Genomic DNA, 7,719 nt, shown 5'->3' on the forward strand with positions numbered 1-7,719 from the left:
AGTGTACATATGTTACAGTTGTTGAAAAAACATTGAAGCATTGCTACTAACCATGGTTCCTAGTCCACATCTTGGTTTACGCTTTTACCCACACAATTTTATAGCTTTTGACAAATACATAATGGCCTGTATTCATCACTGCATGTCATGCAGAAAAATTCCAATGTTCCCAAAATGTCCCATGATATACCTCTCCCTCACAGAATCTCTGGTGACCATTGCCTTTATATCAAGGTTACAAGATCTTCCATTACTAGAATGATAATAAGTCTACTGTAGTCCCTAGTTGCAATTCCTGCTTGTGTTTTTTCATTCCTCAAACTTGAGGATTTGCGCATGGTGATGCCTACTTGTCTTCCAATTGAGAGGGGTCTTATATCCCATGGGGAAGGTGAGTGTGTCTGTCTTGCTTACAGGTGTACATAATCTCCGTTTGTTGGGATGGGCATTGTCCATCATCATCCTTCTGTTAGTATTCCTGGGTGAGACCAATGAATTGGAGGGTAGGGGTTGGCTGCAACTCTGTTGAAATTCAGGGCTCAACTGGCATATGAACAAATGAACAATCTGGAGATTTAAGTCTCTTGGACACACATTTAAGGGGTACAGTGCTAATTATAGGTTCAATTAAAAGGTGCACAAGAACAATGTGTTGGAAAATTACTAGACCACCTCGAATATATTGAGGGGATAGGTTATTATATGTACGAATGTAAGGCCCATGGATGGGGTGTTGAATTCCTGGTGTTGTCTGTCCTACCTGTAGTGTCCAGATATCCCTACAATCTTCAGGAGCCTCCCTGCTTAAGGCACAATTTACTGCAGCAGGAAATGAGATCCTCATAAGAAATACATAAGCCTAACCTCTAGAATGACCTCCTGACTCATTTTGAAATCTCTTAGCCATAAAAACTCATTTGTGTTTAATATTTTCCCACTTTGGTCAAGATTTTTTAATAAATGCACCACTAGTTGGTACTTGGTAACAATCCCTCAGCGCCAGGGATACGCATCCTAGGGAGTCATGTCCTGCACTGGGAAGAAGGTAGTGAGTTCATAAGCTGAGTTTGATTTAGAGAAAGGCCATATTTGAGCAACAAAGAGGCTTTCAGGAGGTAAGTCTTAGGCTAAGTTACAATTTCACAAGAACAAGTTTCATAAGCACAAACATCAATATCCAGTGCCTGGCATATTTGTCTGTCCTAATGCACTAGGCATGCCCATGTACTCCAGGGATTCTTGCCACTTTATGAGAGAATGTAGCCAGAGTCCCCAGGATGGAAATTCATTATTCTTTCAATTATTCTGTGGGTCTCCATCAACCAAAACAATATCCCATGTCCACGTGAACAGGTTTATATTCCACAGATTCATGCTTGTGTTGCATCACTTCCGGCACATCCCCCCAGCACTGACACCCCACGCCAGTGATCCTCTCCTGCCACAATTGAAAATCTTTTGCAATCCAAAACCTTGCCAAAAGCAAAGTTAAGAAATGAATAAATGAACGTAACAAAAAATAAAACAAATAAAATAAAATATATTAAGAAATTAATTTTTTGTATTGTGTCTCTCATTCCCATAAGATCTGTTATCTTTTATGTATTGTGACAATTTCTTCTGTATGTTCCCACAGAGCCTTTTTTTTTTTTTTCACTTTATTTTCAAAGAAACTTTAGGTAAAAGAAAAGCCACATTGAAAATTTCGGTGATTCCCATATACCACACTCACTCCTCTCACATTTTCCCCTATTTATTAAAGTTGATAACAGATATTGAAGCATTGTTACTAACCATAGTCAGTGGTTTAAATTATGACTCACATTCTGCACAATACATTTTTATAAGTTCTAACAAAATGCACAATATCCTGTATACATCTTTGCAAGATCACACAGAACAAATCCAATGCCCAAAAATATTTCCCCTTATCAATCCATTCTTTCCTCCCCTTTCCCTCATAACCCCTTTCCCTCATAACCACTAAGTTGCAATTTTTGAATAATAAAGTTTATAATTACATGTATTAATATTCAAAGCTTGACACACGGACCATATTCTTTTATTAGGCATCAATTATATTCTCAAGAGACTCTTGTCCTTCTATTAGAAATCCCAACAGGACTCCCCAGGATAGTTTACCATTTACCATTTTCCTATTTATTGTGTGGTCTTCCTGCACTGAAATAACACCCTATGACAAGATGAAACCTTTTATATTCCATGGAAGCATGTCCCGGGTGCACACTTTCCCACATAACCCATCCGCCCTCAGTGCCCTTCATCAATAACATTCCTCCACCATTGTTGTTTTAAGCACAGACTTAAGTTTTTAATGCAATGATTTTATTTAGCAGTGTCATCTCATTGGGATATAAAGTGTTTTGGAACTAAACACTCTTGAATTTGCCATAGTCATTATTTTATGATAAATTTGAACTCTGCTTCTCTTCTCCATTGTTCTCAAGCTGCTGGGTAAAGACTGTGTCAGAAAAAACCTCCATGGAAGATTCCCTAACTCAAGTCTTTGTGTTTAATATGGAAGGATCAGAAATTGGCTGCTCTCAGTAATGGACCATGACTGCATTGCTAATATGGGCTACCCTGTGCTCTATGACAAAGTAATGAATCATAAACTTTATATTTAGCAAGACATAAATACCAGGCTTTTCTTCTTTTCTTTGTCTTCATCGTTATATTTTCTTTTTGTTCTAAGCATTTAGCATATCTCTGTCAATCACTAAATGATAACTGAGATCATAGTCCAGATTCTTCTATGGCCACACATTACAAAGACCATAGAGTTTACAAAATTAGTTCCAAAAAGTTACTAGACAAACAAACAACCATAAAGAAGAGCAACAAGAAACCATTAGAAGGGAGACAGATTTGGACAGGTGGGGAATCAGTGATGTTGCAGACAGTACATCTGAAATCAGAGAGATAGTGAAAGAGATAGATAAAAAGAAAAGGTTCAGCAGGGATTTAAGGATTTGAATGGCAACACAAAATGCACAAACATATGCATTAGAGGCATGTCAGAGGGAAAAAGAGGAGAAAGGGGGAAGAAGGATTGTTAGGGGATATGATGCATGAAAATTTCCCAAATCTTTTGAGGAACATTGATGTACCTCTCCAGGAAGTACAATGCACTGAAAACATTATAAATCTTAATATGCCTATCCCAAGATATATGCTTATCAAATTGTCCAATGCTCAAGACAAAGACAGAATACTGAAAACAGCCAGAGAATAGAGATCCATCACATGCAAAGAAGTTCAATAAGCTTAAATGCTGATTACTCATCTGAAACCATGGTGGCAGAAAGACAGTGGTATGACATAGTTCAGATGCTAAAAGAAAAAAAAAATTGTTAGCCAACAATTTTGTACCCAGGAAAGCTGGAATTCAAAAATAAGGGAGAGTTCCAAATCCTCACAGATAAAGAGAAATTATGACTTTGTCAACAAGAAACCTGCCTTTCAAGAAAGATTAAAGGGAGTTCTGCAGGTTAAAAGGGGAAAAAAAAAACAGGAGAGAGAGGATTGGAGGAGAGTAGATGAAGGACCATTATTGGTAAAAATAATTAAAAAATAAAAAAATAAATAAAAACAACACATGGCATATATAGCCCTAAGGAAAATATGGCCAATATAATAATGCCTTGACAGAAATAACATTGAATTTTAAAAGAGTATAATCTCCAACAAAGACACACAGATTGACAGAATGGATAAAGAAATATGACCCATCTATATACTGTCTACAAGACACTCACCTTAGGCCCAGGGAAACAAGGAGGTTGAAAGTGATCTTTTGTAAAACAATTTTACATGCAAATAATAACCAAAGAAAGGCAGGAGTAGTGACGCTAATATAGGATAAAATAGACTTTAAATGCAAAATTATTGTAAGAGAAAAGAAGGACATTACATATTAATTTGTAATTTACAAAGAAGAAAGAACAATCATGAACATTTATGCATCTAACCAGGACTCCTTAAGATACATGAAACAATCATTAGAAAAATGAAGTGGGAAATAGATGTACCTACAATTATACACCAATATCACCATTAGACAGAACATCTCAGCAGAGGATCAATAAAGAAACAGAAACCTTGAATAATATGTTAGAGGATCTAGATCTAATAGACAATAAAAAGATTACACCCAAATACTGCAGGATATGCATTCTTCTTGAGAGCACATGGATCATTCTCCAGGAGAGACCACATGCTAGGCTCTAAAACAACTCTCACTGAATTCAGAAAGATTGAAATTATACAAGTTAATTACTCTGTCCACAATGGAATGAAACTGGAAATCAGTAAGGGGTAGAGAACCAGATTAGACACAAGGATACGGAAGTTAAACAACACTGTTAGATAATCAGTGGGTCAAGGAAGAAATTGCCATAGAAATCAGTAACTACCTTAAAAAGAATGAATATGACAATACAACATATCAGAGCTTATGGGATGCAGAAAAAGCAGTTCTTAGAGGGAATTTATAGCCATAAATGCCTATATTAAAAAAGATGAAAGAACTAAAATCAAAGACCTAATTGCACACCTGGGGAAATTAGAAAAAGGAAAAAAAAAATCCCAAACAAATAGAAAGAAGGAAATAACAAAGATTAGAGAAGAGCTAAATGAAATAGAAAATAAGAAAGCACTAGAAAATATTAACAAAACCAAAAGTTGGTTCTTTAAGAATATTAATAAAACTGACAAACTCTTAGCTAGACTAATAAAGAAAAAAAGGAAAGATGCAAATACATTAAATAATAAATGAGGAAAGGGATACCACCCCTGATCTCACAGAAATAAGGAGTATCATAAGAGGATACTTTGAAAAATTGTATGCCGACAAATTTCTAACACATGCAAGCAAACTACATTGACCAAAGAAGAACTTGATTAACTCAAGAGACGAATCACGGAAAATGAAATTGGATCAGTTCTCAAAAACCACTCATCTAAGAAGAGCTCAGGGAAAGATGGCTTGACAAGTCAATTCTAACAAAGATTCTGGAAAGAACAAACATCAATCCTGCTTAAACCTCCCAAAAAGTAGAAGTGGAGGGAATATTTCCTAATGCATCCTATGATGCCAATACCACCCTAATATTAAAGCAAAATAAAGATGCCACAGAAAAGGAAAATTACAGACAAATTTCTCTAATATACTTGGATGCAAATATCCTCAAAAATTTTTTTCTAATCATATTCAACAGCACATTAAATGAATTATTCACCATGAACAAGTGGAATTCATCCCTGGTATGAAAGAATGGTTCAACATAAGAAAATCAATCAATGTAATACATCACACTAACAAATCAAATGAAAAAAATTACAAGACCATTTATACTGATGCAAAAAAAGCTTTTGACAAAATACAGCACCATTTTCTGATTAAAAAATACTTTGAAAGATAGGAATACAAGGAAATTTCCTCAACATGAAAAGCATATGTATGAAAAACCCATAGATAACATCATATTCAAGGATGAAATTCTAAAAGTTTTCCCTCTAAGATCAGGAACTAGACAAGGATGCCCACTGTCACTTATCTTATTTAATATTGTGTTAGAAGTACTTCCTTAAGCACCTATGCAATAAAAAGATATAAAATACAGCCAAATTAGAAAGGAAGAAGTAAAAATTTCACTATTTGCAGATGACATGATCCTATACCAAACTAAAGATGTAAAGGACTTGTATGCAGAGAAGTACAGAACACTGTTAAAGGAAATCAAAGAAAACCTAAATAAATGGAAGTATATTCCCTGTTCATGGATTCAAACATTAAACATCATTGAGATATCTGTCTTAACCGAATTGATTTCCAGATTTAATGCAATCCCCATAAAAATTGCAACGGCATTTTTTCCTGAATTGGAAAAGTGAACTATGAAATTTATTTGGAAAAGTAAGAGGGCCCAAATACCAATGGCATATTGAAAAAGAAAAATGAAATTGGAGTTATCACACTACCTGGCTTTAAAACATACTATAAAGGTACAGTGACCAAAAATGCATGGTATCGGTACAAGGATAGACCTACAGAACAATGGAACCAAATTGTGATTTCTAATATAGATCCTCACATAAACAGTCAACTGATATTCAAGAAGACCACCAACTCCATTCAACTGGGAGAAAATGACTTCTTCAACAAATGGTGCTTAGAGAACTAGATATCCATATTCAAAATAGTGAGAGAGGTCCACCATCTCACACTGTTGTAGCAGAGAGTAGTTGGGTGTTCGTGGCATTGAAGGCCACCGGACATGAGAATCTGAGAAGGAAGAGGTATTAACATCTGGCTGGACTCGGCAGACTTCTGTCTTAATACAAACTCAGCCCCAAATAGGATTTTTGGGTCCCTTTTATTCAGAAGATGTAGGAGTGGGAAGTCAAACAGTTCTTTTATGTTTTATGTGAGTACAAGATAGGTCTTGAATTAACACATACCCTACACATTCCTGGTAAGTTTGAATTAACACATATCTCCTGCTTTCCAGGTAAGGTTGAATTAATATATTTAATCTGCTCTCTCCCTGAATATCCAAAGCCTATAGAGCTTTTATCATTTAATTGGCTTTCCAGGAACTAGGCATACTTGGATATAGAATAAGTTTGAATTTATGCACAGGTTATATTAACACCTTATACAAAAACTAATTCAAGATGTATCAAAGATGTAAATAGTAGAGCCAAGTCCATAAAGCTCCTAGAAAATAATGTAGGGAAGCATTTACCATACCTTGTAGTATGCCCAAAGCATGAGAAATCAAAGAAAAAATTGATAAATGGTACCTCCTCGAAGTTAAAGAAAATTTGTGCTTCAAAGGAATTTGTCAAGTAAAAAGGCTACCTACTCAATGAATATATTTGGTAACCAGCTGTCTGATAGAAGCCTAATATCCAGCATAAATAAAGAAACCCTACATCTCAAAAATAAAAAGACAAACAACCCGTTTAAAAAATGGGCAAGAGATTTGAACAGATGTTTCTCCAAAGAAGAAATACAAATGGCTAAAAAGCACATGTAAAGATGATTAATAGCATCATCTATTAGGGAAATGCAAATCAAAACTACAATAAGATACCATCTCACACCCATTAGACTGGCAGCTATTAAAAGAAAAACAGAGGACTAAAAGTTTTGTGGAGGATGTGGAGGAAAGGGAATGCTTATCCACTGCTTGTGGGAATGTAGAATGTGCAGCCATTGTAGAGGACAGTTTGACTGTTCCTCAGGAACCTAACTATAACACTGCCATATGATCTAGCAATCCCACTGCTGGGTATATAGCCAGAAGCATTAAGAGCAGGGAAAGAACAGATATTTGAATACCAATGTTCATAGCATCTTTATTCACGATTGCCAAAAGTTGGAAGCAACACAAGTATCCAGAACACGTGAATGGATAAGCAAAAGGATTATATATATATACAGTGGAATATTACTCAGGTGTAAGAAGGAATGCAATATTAACACATGGGATAACATGGATGAGTCTTGAAGACCTTATGTTGAGTGAAGTAAGCCAGACACTGAAGGACAACTATTACATGACTGCACTGATATGAATTAAACAAATTGACCAAGCTCACAGAGCTAGTGTCTGGAAAACAGGTGTATAGGAGACAGAAATGGAGGAGAGGGTAGTGAACCAATGCCCATATGGACAAAATCTATGATAA

Source organism: Dasypus novemcinctus, chromosome 12 (assembly GCF_030445035.2).
Source record: "Dasypus novemcinctus isolate mDasNov1 chromosome 12, mDasNov1.1.hap2, whole genome shotgun sequence".
Classification (NCBI taxonomy): Eukaryota; Metazoa; Chordata; class Mammalia; order Cingulata; family Dasypodidae; genus Dasypus; species Dasypus novemcinctus.